This window comes from Impatiens glandulifera, chromosome 8 (genome assembly GCF_907164915.1).
Source record: "Impatiens glandulifera chromosome 8, dImpGla2.1, whole genome shotgun sequence".
In the NCBI taxonomy this organism is placed as follows: Eukaryota; Viridiplantae; Streptophyta; class Magnoliopsida; order Ericales; family Balsaminaceae; genus Impatiens; species Impatiens glandulifera.
This window is the reverse complement of record NC_061869.1, coordinates 42103803-42123399: the sequence shown is the minus strand read 5'-3', so window position 1 is coordinate 42123399 and position 19597 is coordinate 42103803.

Below are 19597 nucleotides of genomic sequence, written 5' to 3'. Positions count from 1 at the left end.
ACTGATCGGTTTCAGCAACAATATTTACCTAATTGGTTTCAGCTATCCAATCGGTTTCATCAACAACCTGCTTTATAATATAAGATACTGCAAATTGAGCCTCTAAAAACGCAGGCTCAATCGTAGTATTGAGAAGTACCGAGACTTCCTTCTAAGGTGGAATAACAGTTGTGGCATCAAAAGGAGGTGGGGTTGGAATATTTATCTCGGGTTGATTTTTCTGTTGGTCGGAGGAGATCACATTTGTTTCCTTATGTCTTGTTTTTTCCATACTATCAACGCTGACAGTAGACTCGGTGGCATACCATAGTCTCTTTAATGATTATGACCGGTCGTCCGGATTGGAGCACTTAGAACTACTTTCAGTCTTCTCGCTAGCGTCTCTTGCACCACTCGGTTGTTGGCTAGAGGCTCCGGACATAGATCCCTTGGCCTTGCTCATTCTAACAAAATACCTCCTAGTACTAACAGAAGTTAATATTTTGCTGAGGGGAAGTGGGGTACCTAGACCGGTAGGTACGTTTAGATGGTTTAAGATCCAGACGATCTGCATGGTAAATGCATGGTTTCTGTTGGATTGAGGAGTCACCATCTCGCATAGAGTGTTGAAGAGAATGAGTCCCCAGTTTATCATGTCTCCTCTAACTATGGCGCCCATCATATCGAACTTGGATCGAGTTTGACTGTTGAAATTCCCGCCCTTCCCTTGTAGTGTTTTGAGGTAAAATCGCACAAGATGCGATATTCACATTTCAGAGCTTTCTTCTTTTCGTTAAAGTTCACTTGAATATCGATATCGGAGAATATCTTCAGTAGCCTGGATGTCGCGGTGTGAGATAACTTCTTTGAGAAATCCCGACCCTTTGTTGAGAGTTTCAGAACATCAACAAATAGATTTTCGGTAATGGTAAACTCTACACCGTTAACTTTATCCATAATGGAACCGTTCACTAACCACTTCGTGCGGAATAACTCATGAACCGCTTCTGGATAATAGATCGTCGGACCTTCTAGAAAGTTCCTTAAGCTAGATTCTTCAATGTATTGTATTAACTTCTGCATCTCGATCGATCCTCCATGATAGATGCAATCTAAGTTAACTTGGACAATATTATTAAACAGAGCATTATCTTTTCCTATTATGATATTTTTAGTTGAACAGAGAAGATGAAGATGTAGTTTCTAGAGAGATGTTAGAGTAAAAGGGATGTTCTAGGGTTTTGCAGATATGTGATTCTTCGGGATTGTGTATAATATATTCCTGAAGTCCGGCACATTGTCCATTTAAAATGTGCAGTTATATGAATGATTACTAAAATAGGGCATTGAACCATCAGATTTTAGTGCGTGTCCTCACGCCCTCATCAAAATAGGCAAAATTGGGACCTCTTTTGAAAAATAATTTTATTCCCAATAAAAGCAAGAATTAATAAATGTATATAACCGTTGAAAAATAAATTAATATTTTACTTTTAAAAACATTTATTAAATGCAACTTAATAAATAAGAACTTCATTAATTAAAAATGTTGATTCATGATAAGATAATCGGTTTTAAAACAATATAACCGGTTTACATTCATTTAGGCCTAACAATGACATAATGACTTGAAAATCTTAGAGTTCATCCCTTCTAGATTGTGCTGCTTCAATCGTATTAATTCATCTTTTGACTTTTTCTTTGGTCTGAATATTGGATGATCTAACATAGGTTCCAGGTCCAAGATTGATATTGAGGGCGAGAAGGATGTTGTTGAGTTGAGAGACATATCCGGTCATCATCCTTGGTGAAGAGATCATTCTCTTCAGATTTCAAAAATGACATGTGACCAGGTTATATGAATTCCATTAACTATGGTAATCATCATTTCGAAGGTTTTCTTTGTGTAGAGATGAGTGGACTCTTTTTCCATGATAGATCTACCATCTATGTCACTAAGAATTTCAATATGAGGGCTTAACATAGATTTGGTTCCATGGGTTTCCACGCGATTTCGAGAGTTCGAGAAGAGGAGGGTCATGTCTTGGATGATGTTGTCTAGGGATGGAAGAAATTCGGAGAACCCTTCGGTGGGAAGATCAAAGAGCTGAGTGAAATCTTCTTCTTCAATCATAATTAATTCTCCTCCCACTTTTGACTATAAAGAGGGCCAAATCGTTAGTCATTGAGTTCGTTGCGAACTTTTGACTATTAGGGACTCATGAGAAGTTGACTCTATCCTTGAAAGGGCAAGATAAGAGAAAACTCCCATTGCCGCCGTCCCTATATAATCTATCTCGCCATCGCCATCAGACAACCAAATAAAGAAGCAGGCTGAGTCGTCTGCTCATGTTGCTGATAAGACGAAGGCGTCTAAAGCCGCCAAGACGTCATCTAAGGTAATATCTTCTATTCATATTGTCGTAATGCCCAATATAGAAGTTCCAATGATGGAACAAGCTGAAAGACCAATTGTTGACCAAGTTTGTCAAAATGATGAATGTATTAACATGGGAAAACACGTATGCTTTCCTTGATAAACCAAAAGCTGCAGATGTTGCTGGTAATATTAATTCTGCAATTGAAACAAAGTAGGTAACAGTTCCTACGTCTACTGCTGCTGCTACTTTCGAACAAGCACCCATTTAAACGAATGATGTGATGTCTATTAATGAGAAACTTATAGAACCGCCAGTTTAGAAAGAAACTAGAACTATAACTGAGTTTCCAGAAGGTGTGTTTCAAAAAGCTCTCTCTCCATTCCAAATATTAAGAGCATCAAGATGGGCTCCAGGCATCTCTTTCAGAGAACAAACGACTATTCCCAAACCAGCCGAAGTTCTAGGAAAATGAAAAGGTGTTATTGAGGAAGTACCAGAAAAAATATTTGAAGTCAATCTAATCGACGACCTCATCATGGAGGATGTTGAGGTAAAAGTTGATGTGAAGATCGAAGCCTTCAACTCTTGGATGAATCAAAGATTGTATTCACAATACGATTAAATTATTTCCAGCAACGAGATTGAAATAGAATGGAAGGAACTAGTAAGAATGGAGAAGACCATTCTCAAATGGAAAAAACAACAAGTGTCCACGAGGCGCTTTAAAGAAAAGAATTCGTCATGGCAAATGGGATGGGATGTTCCCTTTTTCCTCTACTTGAGGCGAGGAAAGCAAATTTCAACTCTGTTTGGTCAAATTATTTTGACTAAGTGTTCAAATAATTTAACCACTGAGATTTTGATGATGAAATGACTTATGAGTTTTGATGCAGGTGTATTGAAACAATATTTCATAAGACTTGGATCTAATGAGGGTCATTAAACCGATTTTGGCATTCAATGCATAGAATTAGACGTACAGTCTAACTCATCGGAGTTAGACGTGTAGTCTAATGAATGCATGGAATTAGACGTACAGTCTAACTTATTGGAGTTAGACGTGTAGTCTAATGAATGCATAGAATTAGATGTACAGTCTAACTCATCGGAGTTAGACGTGTAGTCTAATGAATGCATAGAATTAGACGTATAGTCTAACTTATCAAAGTTAGAGGTGTAGTCTAATAGACGTGTAATTAGACGGATGGTCTAATAGATACACGAAATTAGACGTAAGTCTAACACATAGAATTAGACGTACAGTCTAATTAATTGGAGTTAGACGTATAGTCTAATGATTGTAAAGAATTAGACGTAAGTCTAATGAATACACGGAATTAGACGTAAGTCTAATGTGTTCGGAATTAGACATACAGTCTCACTCATCGGAGTTAGACGTGTAGTCTAATAGACTTGTAATTAGACGGATGGTCTAATAGATATTTGGAATTAGGCGTACATTCTAACTCACCAGAGTTAGACGTGTAGTCTAATATATTTACAATTAGACGGATAGTCTAATTTGTTCGGAATTAGACGTGTAGTCTAATTAGTGAAAGTTAGACGTGCGTCTAACTCCTTCAGACAAGTCTGAGGTAGAACCGGAATTAGACGTGTAGTCTAACTCAGTGGAGTTAGACGTACCGTCTTAATAGTTATTGGATAATTAGACGTGTGGTCTAATTAGTGAAAGTTAGACGTGCGTCTAACTCCTTCAAACAAGTCTGAGGTAGAACCGGAATTAGACGTGTAGTCTAAGTCAGTGGAGTTAGACGTACCGTCTAATGGTTATTGGATAATTAGACGTGTGGTCTAATTAGTGAAAGTTAGACGTGCATCTAACTCCTTCAGACAAGTCTGAGGTAGAATTGGAATTATATGTGTAGTCTAACTTAGTGGAGTCAGACGTACCGTCTAATGATTATTGGATAATTAGACGTGTGGTCTAATTAGTGAAAGTTAGACGTGCGTCTAACTCCTTCAGACAAGTCTGAGGTAGAACCGGAATTAGACGTATAGCCTAACTCATTGGAGTTAGACGTACCGTCTAATGGTTATTGCAATTATACGTAAGTCTAATTCTATTAGACCAGGCGGTCTAATAGACATTATTATTAAAAGGAGATGTGTAATTTCATTAGACTGATTTTACAATCCGTCTAATTGAAATACATCTAATGCTCAGTTTAAGAAGTATGCTTGAAGCTAGCATTTCACCTACCCACGTGCTATAGTTGTACCCTACTTCTGCTCCACTTTCTAGTGAAGATTAATACAACAACTATATGCAACCAACCAAGGAATGCCATGTAAGAGAATTTTCTTCACATTACTTGTTTTGTAGGTACATCCCTGATGGAATATTCGGCGCACTACCAGTGATGTACGACCACGATCCTTGTGCTCAGAACCTGCTGTGTACAATGGAGGCTTTCCAATGGAAGAGTGCCACATATCATTCTAAAAGATTCGACCATTAGCTCCTGCTCAGTATTTAACAAATCTCAAGGACAACTGACATTCTGCCTCAACAAGAAGAATTGTTAGCCTTACGAATTCTGCCTTACACAACGAACAAGCAATCTGATTTTGCAGAGTGAGAAACTACTCAATCATCTTGCTTACTGAACTCATACTGTGAAGCTGCTTTCTGATTGTACTATGTGTGAATCAAGAGAGAACTAGAATCAAAACACTTTTAGCTGAGTGATATTCTTCATCTTGTAATTGAACAGAAGTGTTTTGTTCAATAGTGAGCTAAGTGTGTATAAACTGTATTTAATTCGAATCATATTATAGTGAATCATTCCGGAGGTTGGAAGAAGGTGTGACGTAGGAGAGTTTCTCCGAACATCCATAAACAAATTGCTGTGTTTTTCATTTCTGTCATCTTTTCATATTTCATCTTGTGCTCCAAACTCAAGTAAATAATTCCTCCTTGAATCTGTTTCAAGTGTTTAGAAGTGTTTGCGTAGAATAGAAAGCGAATTAAATCCCTAACGGGATTTCTTTCAAACCGTTTTTCATAAGCCTTCATCCTTAGTCAGACCCCCGCCTCTATCAATAAAGCCGATCCTATCAATTGGTATCAGAGCCTGGTTTCTATTCTCAAGCATCAAGAATCCGAAACATGTCTATCATCAATGAAATGCCTCTTTTGTCAAGGGACAACTACAAATATTGGATGATAAGAATGCAAGCTCACTTGGCTGCTATTAACTATGATATGTGGAACGTTATTACCGATGGCCCCATAAAGATTTCGAAGCCAAGAAGTGAGTGGACTACTAAAGATAAGATGACCAACAACCTTGATAATGTTGCTAAGAATATTCTATACTAGTCTCTTAACATGAATATGTTCTGTGAGATCAAGTCATCTTCCACTACTAAAGAGATATGGGATAAGCTTAATCAGATCTATGGTGTAAACTCTAAAGAAAAAAGAACTAGAAAGCGTTCATATGCACTAAAAACAAATCCAGTTGGGCTGACAATGATTCAGAGGAGCCTCCTGCTGAAAAAGAGAATGAAGCTGTCACATGTCTGATGGCAGATGATCAATCCAAGGTAAATAATGTCTCTGCACTAGAATTCACAAACGAGGAGTTAACTAATGCACTCAATGAAATGGCTATTGAGTACAAGAAGTTAACTGACTCTTTTTATGAAATGAAAGTTAAATATGAATCAACTTTTCTTTACTCAAACCAAAAATCTGAACCAAACGTTTTTGATGAAAACTTAACAAAGATCTCGTCTGAGAATGAGATGCTCAAAGAACAGATTCAAAATCATTCATCTGAAAACAAGAGACTAAACTATGTAGTCAGTGCATGGACAAGATCTGGAGATGCTGTCAAATATCAGATCAGCATATTGAAACCTGCTGGATTTAGATCTGGATTAGGATTTGATACCAATGACCCTAATCTGTCATGTAAAAAGTCAAAACCATATGACAAACTTAAGCCAATAAGTTTTGTCAAAGGAAGTATGACTGACAGTGAATCTGATCCTATTCATGAAGAAGTTGCTCTAAAAAATGAAATAGTTTATGTTCCGCCTACTGTTAGCTGGCTTAAGGACAAGCTAGAAGCAACTAATAAGTCTGGCAATTTAAAACCTGACTCTAAGTCAAAAAGTTTTAAAAGAAAGTCTTCTTCAAAAGCTAAAGGATCAGTGGCTAGCAGAAAGTCGTCTGTTAAGTCAAAAACATACGCATTAATCACAACTCAAAATGGGAAATCCATCAGAATAACTCAAATATGGATTTCTAAGGGACTAATTGACCGAGGACCCAATTGAAAGTGGGTACCAAAAGATTGTAAATATTTATTTATGTAGGTACAAATAAACGAAGGATTAGAGGAATTTGTATGGTATCTTGATAACGGATGTTCCAGGCATATGACAGGAAACAGACGACTTCTCACTGATATATCAGATTGTTCTGGACCTAAGATCACATTTGGTGACAACAAGAAGGGTAAGACCATGGATAAGAGTAAGATTATCCATGGTAACCTAACTATTAATGACGTGCTGCTTGTTGACAATCTATGCTATAATTTGATCAGCATTAGTCAATTATGTGATAATGGCTTGTCAGTAGACTTTCAAATTCATGCATGTTTAGTTAACGACCAAGATGGAAACATTTTATTGACTGGAAGTAGAGTAGGAAACTCATACAAAATGAATTGGCAAAAAGAGTCTTCTGATCCTATGTGCATGATTGCAAAGAATGCCCAAACTTCAGTTTTCAAAGGACAAAATATGCACTGCTTGCCAGTTAGGCAAACATGGCAGATCATCGTTCAAAAGCAAACAGAAATCACAATCCAGCCGTATCCTAGAACTTTTACATATTGATATGTTTGGTCCAATTCCTGGTAAAAGTATTGGAGCAATGAGATTTGCCCTAATTGTTATTGATGACTTCTCTCGATTTACATGGGTTGCATTTTTACCATCAAAAGATAAAACTGCTGAAAATTTGATTAGGATATTTAAAGGAATTCAGAATCAGAAATATTTGAATATCACATGCATTAGAAGTGATCAGGGAACTGAGTTCACTAACAGATATCTATCATCTTATCTCGAGGAGACTGGAAATAGGCATGAGTTGTCTAATGTCAGAACTCCACAGCAAAACGGCATTGCTGAGAGAAGAGTGAGAACTCTGAAGGAAGAAGCGAGATCTATGCTTGCTGAATCAGATGTACTTCAGAGGTTCTAGGCGAAAGCCATTAGTACTGCCTGCTATACACAAAATAGGTTAATAATTAACAAACGTTTTGATAAAACTCCCTATGAACTGTATTATGGGAGAATTCCCACAGTTTCTTATTTCAAGATATTTGGGTGTAGATGTTTTATCCATAACAATGGAAATGTTTATTTGACCGCTTTTGATACTAAAGCAGATGAGAGATTCATATTGGGATACTCATAAGTAAACAAGGCTTACAGAGTTTACAACAAAAAAACACAGACTGTTGAAGAATCCCTCCATGTAGTTTTTAATGAGCCTGTTAAGAGAAAATCTAATGAACCCATTGATCTTGTTGACAGACTAAAAGCGACTAGTCTTGAGTCTGTAAGTGATAAAGAAGAATCTTTGGACAAGCGGATGGCTCTATATGATCCAATGGCTGATCCAGTTGAAGTTCAACTAGACGTGCAATCTCCTGTTCAACAAGAAGTTGAGATTTTGGATGTTGCGGTGTCACCAATTCAGATGACCAATCCCCTTGGATCCAACTTCAGATGGAACAGAAATCATCCACCAGAACTGATAATCGGAAATCCTTTTTCTCCTCGAAGGACAAGACGTCAACTGATGGATGAAATGACAAATTCTGCATTTATTTCTCAAATTGAACCTAAGAAAATTGGTGAATCTATAGTTGATCCAGATTGGATCAATGCTATGCAAGAGGAGTTAAACCAATTTACTAGAAACAAAGTGTGGTATCTTACTCCTAGACCAACTGACAAGTCAGTCATAGGAACAAGATGGGTATTTAGAAACAAGCTTAGTCAAGATTGCTTAGTCATTAGAAACAAAGCTCGTTTAGTTGCTCAAGGATACAGACAAGAGGAAGGTATTGATTTTGATGAGTCTTTTGCACCGGTTACAAGACTAGAGGCAATCAGAATCTTCCTAGCATATGCATCATTTATGAATTTTAAAGTCTTTCAAATGCATGTGAAAAGTGTATTTTTAAATGGAAAATTAAGTGAAGAAGTATATGTAGAGCAACCCCTGGTTTTGTAGATCATGTTTTGCTAAATCATGTTTATAGGCTTGACAAAGCATTGTATGGTCTGAAACAAGCTCCTATAGCTTGGTATGACACTTTAACCAATTTCTTGTTTGATCATGATTTTGTTGATGGAACAGTGGATAAAACCCTGTTTAGATTTACTAAAGATTCTCACATTCTACTTGTTTAGATATATGTTGATGACATTATTTTTGACTCAACTAACCCCAAATTATGTGAGAAATTTGTCAAGCTGATGCAGGACAGGTTTGAAATGAGCATGATGGGAGAACTTACATTCTTTCTTTGGCTTCAAGTCCGTCAGGTAGAAAACGGAACTCTTATCAACCAGGCCAAATAAACCAAAGAACTGCTAAAGAAGTTTGGTTTGGAGAACTGTTCTGCAGCAGCTACTCCAATGAGCTCTTTGATTAAATTGGATAAAGATGAAGGTAGCCAAAGTGTCGATGTAACAGCATATAGAGGACTCATCGGTTCTTTGTTGTATGTTACTACTAGTAGGCCAGACATTCAATTTGCTTTGGTGTTTGTGATAGATTTCAGGTTGATCCTAAACTTTCTCACTTTACTGCTGCTAAACGCATTCTTAAATACTTAAAGGGAACTCAAAATGTGGGACTGTGGTATCCGAAGGATTCCAGTTTCAATTTAATTAGTTTCTCAGATGCAGATTATGCAGGATGCAAAATTGATAGAAAAAGCACAAGTGGAACTTCCTAGTTCCTTGGAGATCGTCTAATCACATGGTTCAGCAAGAAGCAGACGTCGGTCGCCACATCTACAGCTGAAGTAGAGTATCTTGCAGCTGGAAGTTGTTGTTCTCAAGTTCTGTGGATTTAACAACAGCTCAGAGACTATGGGATTGAGGCTGATGAATCTCCAATTTTCTACGACAACACAAGTGCTATTGCAATCACCTACAACCCAGTTTTGCACTCTCTGACAAAGCATATTGAAATCAGGCATCACTTCATCCGAGAAAACGTCAATCCGAAGCAGATTCGTCTTGAACATGTTCCTACAGATCAACAAACTGTAGACATTTTCACGAAATCCCTACCGGAAGCTAAGTTTTCTCACTTTAGGAACATGTTAGGTCTTGTTGATCTTGATTGATGTGATTACATGCATAAATTAAGGGGAAACATATTGTTCAAAACGCAACTGAACAGACATGAAAGATAGAGGTCTTAATTTGTCCTAAGGATTCAGAGTTTGAGAAACACAGCTACTTAGACGAATGTCTACCTTAGCAGTTTCATCTTCATATGAAATTATTGTCTTGGTTATTCTAACCTACATGGTTAGACGGATACGTCTAATAGACATTAGACGTTTTTACGTCATGAGCAAGTGGATGCTCACGTCTAACCAGACACACTTGTCTCACGTGATGTTATTGCATAATTAGATGGATACGTCTAATAGACTGAATTTCAAAAAGGAGGTGAAAATGTGAAAAGAAGAATAAACATCTAACTACTGGTGTAATTAGACTCTTCATCTTCTGGCTATTTAGACAACTATCGTTTAATTATTTCTGCTCAAGTTCATTTTCCCTCCGAAAACTAAATCAGTCATTCCTCAAAAGCATTGAAGACACGTGTCTCTCAATATGAAAGGAATGACTAATATTTCTGACAACTTTTGCTTGTACACTTAGTATTAAACGTTTGGTTTCATGCTAACATTAAATGCTGTGTTTATTGGGAACTGACTTTGAAGTTCCTGACGGTATGAGTAATCATTAATTATTTTCAGCATTATTAAACCTTGATATTTATAGGGTTATTCACTCTAAAAGATAGAAGATCTTAGAAATTAATCTCTCTCTCTTTAGAACTCGAATCGTTCAAACCCCAGTTCATCAAATCGAAATGTCGTCATTCCATCCAAAATCGATTCAAGTGGATTTTCAATCCGTATCCACTTTCCAATCTCTGGGAATGCATAGGATGTTTGAGTCTCTTAAAGCCTCCGGGCTTAGGAAGTTCCTTTATCCTCATGAACTCTATCACGAACAACTAGTTAACGAATTTTTCGAAACCGCTAGCTTTTATAAAGATAAAGTTATTGTTGGGGCCGTGATGGGCCAGATGATTTGCATCACCGAGGAGTCCTTCGGTACGTTTTTCCAACTTCCAAAAGTAGGTATCAATGAGTTCTCAACCACTCCTCCTGATCTAATGTATACGATGATGAAAGTCTTTTCCGATTCCCCTCAAGTAGACATTCATGGAAAGAAAAACCTTCTGAAGGTTGAATTTGCTCTTTTAAGCGACATCGTATCGAAATCCCTTCTTTCTAAGGAGTCTTCATACAAGTATTGTACGAAGGTTTTTCAGATAATGGTGGCCATCACTAGGGGTGTTCTTGTCAACTGGACAAGCTTCCTCTTCGGAAATCTTGTCAGAATGGTTGTTGCTCGGAAGAAGATTTTTCGCTTTGATGGCCCTCTTAGCTCTTTTCTTTGTTTCCTTCTAAATGAACCCGGTAAGAGTTTTCCACTTCCTTCTAAAATTCTAAATTTCCAGAAGGTTGTCGATTATGTTCAAAGGGTGGAGACGCTTAAGTCCAAGAAAAGGAAAAGAGAAGACTCCAACTCCCCTCTAATCGCAGTCTTAGAGATTTCTTAGGTTGAAGTTTATCCTCTCCAGAAGTAAAGTCTAGGAAGAAGAAGAAGATTATAATAGAAATTATCTTCATTTAAGATGAAAGTTTTTGAAACATGTGTTTAATGTTTTGATGTTAACTTATTTAGGTTATTTTTTAGAACAAATTTTTGTGTGTTTCTTCTGAAAACACTCACGTTTGGTTGTTTATTAACATGATATTTTTATGTTGAATCTGCATGTGAAGGTTTTGTTTTGTTTATATTATGAATGCATGTTTTGGTATATGTATGCATGTTTCCAATTTCTTCATCAAAAAGGGGGAAATTGTTGGGTTAAATTAATTTGACTAAGTGTTAAAATAATTTAACCACTAAGATTTTGATGATGAAAAGACTTATGAGTTTTGATGCAGGTTTATTGAAACAATATTTCATAAGACATGGCTCTAATGAGGGTCATTAGACCGATTTTGGCATTCATTGCATAGAATTAGACGTACAGTCTAACTCATCGGAGTTAGACGTGTAGTCTAATGAATGCATAAAATTAGACGTACAGTCTAACTCATCGGAGTTAGACGTGTAGTCTAATGAATGCATAGAATTAGACGTACAGTCTAACTCATCGGATTTAGACGTGTAGTCTAATGAATGCATAGAATTAGACGTACAATCTAACTTATCGGAGTTAGACGTGTAGTCTAATAAACGTGTAATTAGACGAATGGTCTAATAGATACACGGAATTAGACGTAAGTCTAACGCATAGAATTAGACGTACAGTCTAACTCATTGGAGTTAGACATGTAGTCTAATGAATGTAAAGAATTAGACGTAAGTCTAATGAATACACGGAATTCGACGTAAGTCTAATGTGTTCGAAATTAGACGTACAGTCTAACTCATCGGAGTTAGACGTGTAGTCTAATAGACTTGTAATTAGACGGATGGTCTAATAGATATTTGGAATTAGACGTACAGTCTAATATATTTACAATTAGACGGATAGTCTAATTTGTTCGGAATTAGACGTGTAGTCAAATTAGTGAAAGTTAGACGTGCGTCTAACTCCTTCAAACAAGTCTGAGGTAGAAACGGAATTAGACGTGTAGTCTAACTCAGTGGAGTTAGACGTACCGTCTAATGGTTTTTGGATAATTAGACGTATGGTCTAATTAGTGAAAGTTAGACGTGCGTCTAACACCTTCAGACAAGTCTGAGGTAGAAACAGAATTAGACGTGTAGTCTAACTCAGTGGAGTTAGACGTACCGTCTAATGGTTATTGGATAATTAGACGTGTGGTCTAATTAGTGAAAGTTAGATGTGCGTCTAACTCCTTCAGACAAGTCTAAGGTAGAACCGGAATTAGACGTGTAGTCTAACTTAGTGGAGTTAGACGTAACGTCTAATGGTTATTGGATAATTAGACGTGTGGTCTAATTAGTGAAAGTTAGACGTGCGTCTGACTCCTTCAAACAAGTCTGAAGTAGAACCAGAATTAAACGTGTAGCCTAACTCAGTGGAGTTAGACGTACCGTCTAATGGTTATTGCAATTAGACATAAGTCTAATTCTATTAGACCAGACGGTCTAATAGACGTTATTATTAAAAGGAGATGTGTGATTTCATTAGACTGATTTTACAATCCGTCTAATTGAAATACGTCTAATGCTTAGTTTAAGTAGTATGCTTGAAGCTAGCATTTCACCTACCCACGGTCTATAGCTGTACCCTACTCCTGCTCTATTTTCTAGTGAAGATTAGTACAACAACTATATGCAACCAACCATGGAATGCCACGTAAGAGAATTTTCTTCACATTACTTGTTTTGCAGGTACATCCCTGATGGAATATTCGGCGCACTACCAGTGATGTAAGGCCACGATCCTTGTGCTTAGAACCTGTTGTGTACAATGGACGCTTTCCAATGGAAGAGTGCCACATATCATTCTAAAAGATTCGACCGTTAGCTCCTGCTCAGTATTTAACAAATCTCAAGGACAACGGACAATCTGCCTCAACCAGAAGAACTGTTAGCCTTACGAATTCTGCCTTACACAACAAACAAGCAATCTGATTTTGTAGAGAGAGAAATTACTCAATCATCTTGCTTACTGAACTCATACTGTGAAGCTACTTTCTGATTGTACTGTGTGTGAATCAAGAGAGAGCTAGTATCAAAACACCTTGAGCTGAGTGATATTCTTCATCTTGTAATTGAACAGAAAGTGTTCTGTTCAATAGTGAGCTAAGTGTGTGTAAACTGTATTTGATTCGAATCATATTATAGTGAATCCTTCCGGTGGTTGGAAGAAGGGGTGACGTAGGAGAGTTTCATCGAACATCAATAAACAAACTGATGTGTTCTTTCATTTCTGTCATCTTTTCATATTTCATCTTGTGCTGCAAACCCAAGTAAACAATTCCGCCTTGAATCTGTTTCAAGTGTTTACAAGTGTTTGCGTAAAATAGAAAGCGAGTTAAATCCCTAACATGATTTCTTTCAAACCGTTTTTTCATAAGCCTTCATCCTTAGCCAGACCCCCGTCTCTATCGATAAAGCCAATCCTATCAAACTCCCTCGATAAGGATGCCAATTCTGAGAAAAAGGCCCTTAAACGCCTCGACTTGCTCATGGAGGCCTATTGCTATACTGTACTCCAATATGTTCATGGTACATGATTCTCTAGATTTGAAATCTTTAAATCTGAATCATCTACTGTATACTTCAACTGCAAAGATGAAGAGGAGTCGGTCATTCGCATTGATGACATTTCATCCCCACAAGGCGAGCATCGTCCCCTAACTAGAGCTGATCAGACACCACCTCAGTCTACAGCTCGACAAAATTCTCCGATCCTCGAAGAAGTGGAAGGTACTGCTCCTTATTCTGAGTAGACGCCTTCCATTTAGAGAGATGTCCAAAGTTTCCCTAATGTTTGAACAAATAAAGTCGCCATCCGTTGAGGTGGAACCCTCAAAGTCTTCCGAACAGGAGTCGACTTCACAAGTTGAGGGGGAACCCTTGAAGCCGTCTAATCAAGAGCAAACTCTATCTACTGAGGATGAACGTTCTTATTCCTAAAGAGCTATAGAATCTAAAAAAGCTAAGTCCTCTTCCTCATCCGAAGAAAGACTGTCCTCTCCTCCAATCACTTATCTCCTATGAGGATAACTGGTTCTCTTCATAAATATTTTCATGATGTTCCTCTTCAAACTGGGGACATTTTGGGTTTTGTCAATCAGTTGGATGGTGAGTTCCAAGATTTCAGAAACAACTCTAGAACTATAATGAATGCTCCCCCAAAACCCACCCAGGATAAAGAACCAGAGCAATCAATACATGTAAATCTGAATGTCAATCCTATCTGTTCTATTCCAGCACACTCGCACAGTGTATCCTCTACTCCACCTGTATCAAAGGAAGCTTCTCATGGAGATGCAAGTTTTCGCATTGCCATTATGGATGCGTTGGGCGGTATGCAAGAGAACTTAATGGTTATGTCATCCAAACTGCAAAACCTTGAAAAAGGATCCGCAACAAATAAAGAAGTTGTTTCTTCCATGGTTTCTGCTCAAAAGTCATAGACAATAATCTTATGAGAAATACATATGAAGTAAATCTTCTTCACACTCAATACAATAAGCTGGAAAAGAATATGCACAAATAACATTCTAATTATCATGTTGAATCGAAGAACTTCAATCTAGAGCTTCACGATGAGACAAGGTCCTTAATTGAATATGTTCGCTCTCAAGTATTGGAGGTTTCCAATTTGCTAAGAAGTGTAGAAGTCGAACGTCTAGAGCAAGCATAGACTTTTGCAAGGCGTTTCCAAGCTGACGAGAATGCTGAAGCTGTAGCTGTAAAAGAAAGAGCTTGTATTTCCACCAATCATAATAATGTTAAAAAGGTGGTCGGAAGCAATTGAGGGGGGTCAAGCTACGCTCGTGGCACTCGATCCAAACGAAAACTCACTCAAGGTGGTAGAGCCAGTTGTCAATATGATAGAGGTGGCCACGATTGTCAAGGAGAGAGAGAGGCGGTGGTAGTGGTGGTAAAAAATGGCTCGGCTACAAAACCTTCTACATGGGGATTAGATCTTTAAAGTTCAGATCCAAGAGTTATAAGGGAAGAATCTTAAATATATTATCTTGTGTTATGTATCCTTAACTATGTATGAATACTTTGGTTAAATTATTGAGTTCTTATTCATTTTGATTTGTGTTCTCAACTTAATTGTTGTTTCATAGTTTTAACATCATCAAAAAAGGGTAAATTGTTAGAAAAAATTAAAACAAAGAAGAAAGAAAGTTACTTAAAAAAGAAATAGTTTAATTACCATTAAAAGCATATAAAAGATCTCTATGGTTTGGAACATAATTTTGATGATGTTATTATGATCAAGATAAACTGTCTATATGTTTTGTGCAGGCACAAATCAAAAAAAAAAAATTTCTTCAGACGCGGTTTGAAGTAGGTTGTCTTAGACGTCTTACATTGTTTGAAAAGGTAGTCTAACTCCTTTAGATGTGGTCTAAAGGAAAGCGTAGTTAGACGAGGATGTCTAACTCCTTTAGATGCGGTCTAAAGGGTTGCGTAGTTAGACGAGGTCATCTAACTCCTTTAGACGTTGTCTAAATGGATGCATAGTTAAATGAGGACGTCTAACTCCTTTAGACACGGTCTAAAGAGATGCATAATTAGACGAGGATATCTAACTCCTTTAGATGCAGTCTAAAGAGATGAGTAGTTAGACGAGGAAGTCTAACTCCTTTAAACGCGGTCTAATGGGAAGTGTAGTTAGACGAGGACGTCTAACTCCTTTAGACGCAGTCTAAAGGGAAACATAGTTATAAGAGGATGTCTAACTCCTTTAGACGTGGTCTAAAAGGAAGCGTAGTTAGATGATGACGTCTAACTCCTTTAGACGTGGTTTAAAGGGAAGTGTAGTTAGACAAGGACGTCTAACTCCTTTATACGCGGTCTAAAGGGATGGGTAGTTAGACGAGGTCGTCTAACTCCTTTAGACGCGGTCTAAAGGAAAACGTATTTAGACGAGAAAGTCTAACTCCTTTAGACGTGGTCTAAAGAAGAATGTCTGATGCCTCACTTTAGCAACTGTCTAAAGGAAGCATCTGTCTAACCACGATCACTCAACTGTTTGCTCCACTTACTTTCAGCAGTTTGACAATCCATCTGATTCTATCAAATGAATGAATGCCACGTACGCGGATACCTACATTTCCAGTACATGACAAGAACAAAGGATATTCGGTGCACTACCTATTCGGTACGGCCACAATCAAATTCTTAGAGTTTACTGTACTTTAGTACTATAGGCGATCGTCCAACGAATAAATGTCATGTTTCCACAAAGAATATTTAATCGTTGGTGTACGTCAATCATAAATAGAAGCTCAAAGACAACAGTCGAACCACTAATGAACAAAACGAAAAACTGCTTAGATACACGCAAATCTCTTACTATATGTCTATTTGTGATCATATTGTAATTGCATACTGTCTTCTCTATGAGAAACCTCAGTGTTGTAAGTTGAATAGAGACTGTTTTGTTCGACAGAGAGTTAGCTAGCTCAGTGAGTTGTATCTATTTCAAAGTCTTTAGTGGATATCCTTTCGTTGCGGAAGAAGTGGTGACGTTGGAATTTTATCTTCGAACATCCATAAAACTCTTTGTGTTATTTACTTTGTGACATTTGTATTTTAATTGTCTAAAGCTTCAAATCCAACAAACAATTCTGTACTTGAATCCATTTCAAGAGTTTGTTATAAGTTGTTCACAATAGTCAGACACTAGTCTCTATTGTTAATACCGATCCCAACAGCCTATATGCGATAACGCCTCATATTGGTCTCGCCATATTTGAAGCGTTGTCCAGATATCGGAGGTTCTGCCACATCATCTCAAAAATTGGTCTGAACTATCACAATCCCAATTAAACAATATATAGCAGTCCATCTTTGTGAGATTGAAATTTTTTAACGTGGTATCATATAATTTGAAATTTTCACAATCTTAAAATATGTTGTTATTGTTCAGGATCCTATCGAGTCTTCAACAACCATTCCCATTGACTACTATAGAGATAAGGTGATTCCACAAAAAAATAAATCATGAGATAGGTGGAGATATACGAACAAGAGGGATTACATTGACCCATATATTGAGGATGAAGAAAGAATCAGATTAAACCCACCTCAGGAATTTTATTACGAAGATTGGAATTATCTACTTGACAATAACTACTTCATGCCTAAATTTAAGGTATAGTACGTAGTCATTTATATTTTATTATATATTTTTTTCGACTATTAACTAACAACAACTAGTAGAAAAAAAGTAAAATCCACGCCGACAACAAAGCGAAATTGTTATACCCCCACCACACCAGCATCAAACGATTTTCGCAAATGAAACAACTCATGGTAAGTTTTGGTAAGAGTTGTAAAATTTCATAATATATAACAGATAATATGTTTGTTGTTTTTATAGGAGAGAGAGATTGGACACCCTTCTAGTCATGCAAACTTCTTTCTACAAATGCTTACTAGAAGAGTGACCATCGAAGATCCAACTCTCGTACCTTCTCCCCAAGAAGTTCAGTAGCCCGTCGTAAGTTGTAATTATTTCTATCATTTTTGTATGCATGTCTAATTAAGTTTAAATTACAAACATTAATGTTTTATATTATTGTAGACCGTAACCCTAATATGCCATCGCTTGAGGTGTATAAGGTTACTTTGGGATGACTGGGACACAGGATGGTAACTGGGATGGGATCGAGAATACGTCCAACTCATTTTAGACCCGATCAACGGGGAAATTCTTCCTCGAGCATCGACAACTCACGTGTGTCATAGCAAATACTTATGGAGGAGAATAGGAACCTACGAGAGGAGATGGAGTATATGCAAACACGACATGTAGATGAGATGGCAATGATGCACGTATGAGAGGATGATAATGCGCAGAGGATAGCACAATAGGATGCACAGGACACTCTATAGGCGCTGATTGTGGTGCTTTTGTCTAGGATGCCCCTCCCCCATAATCAGTATTGACATAAAATTTGAGATTTTTGTTGAAGCTTGGAATTGATTTTCATTTATGAAATGTCTTTTTTTTCTATTGAAATATGTTTTATAAAATTCAAAATAATGCGAAAACCCTAGAACAAGCATTATCAACGTTGAGTTAGGGAGTGTGACGTTTATAAAAACAATATTAACGTCGACTTTCACCAACGCAGACGTTAATGAGAGAACCATTAAAGGTTGAAACAACCTAAGAGAAAACATTATCAACGTCGACTTTACACTAAAGCCAACATTGATAAAGAATGATATCAACGTTGGCGTTATGGTAAAGTCAATGTCGATAAATAACGATATTAGTGTCAACGTTATGTTAAAGCTGACGTTGATAAAAGAACGATATCAACGTCGGTGCTCCTAACGTCAACGTTGATATGATTCTTTATCAACGTCGAATCTCCTCCTCTAACGTCGACGCTAATAATCGAATAGGAAAGGATTATCAACGTTGACTTTAGGGGAACATCGCTGTGGATAAAAATAAATAACTCTTAACGTCCAATTTTTTAACGTCGACGGAAGACGGTTTTAGTTGCCGACGTTAATAAGTATTAGCGTCCGAATTATGGCTTTTAACGACGACTTGTGCGGTCTCTAATAATATAATTTCCACTAGTGTCTAAAGCATGTATTTATTTTAATGTATTTAATATTTGTTTCAAATGAAATATTATTATTTTATTATTTTTAATAATAACATTTTCAGAATTTGTGTTCTACTTTTTAAGTTAAGTATTTTAAATGTAAATAAACTACTAAATCGTTCAACAAAGACATGTTGATTAAAGAGAGTCATGATTGGATTATAATGAAAGGAGTAGAGACTAGAAATGATTTACGGATTAATTAGAAATTGATATAAAATAATTGAGAATGAGATGTTTTGGGAGCAACATTAGGAAGGATATGCCCGTTCATGATGTTTCGGTGTAGAACTTTGAGCTATTCGTAATTACAAGAATTTTGTTTTTTTCTTATGTATTATATAATTTAGAACATACATGTTAGTTTAAAAGTGGAAATAATTAATTTATTCTTTTATTTATTAATCCTTTATGTTAAATTTGCAAACATGGGTTATATATTGTTGTATAATACAAATTAATACTAATTCTCTTTAAATATTATTAGAATAATACTAAATAATTATATGTATGAGTTCGGATAAAATAAATTTTCAACTTTATACGCATGTTATTTTCGAA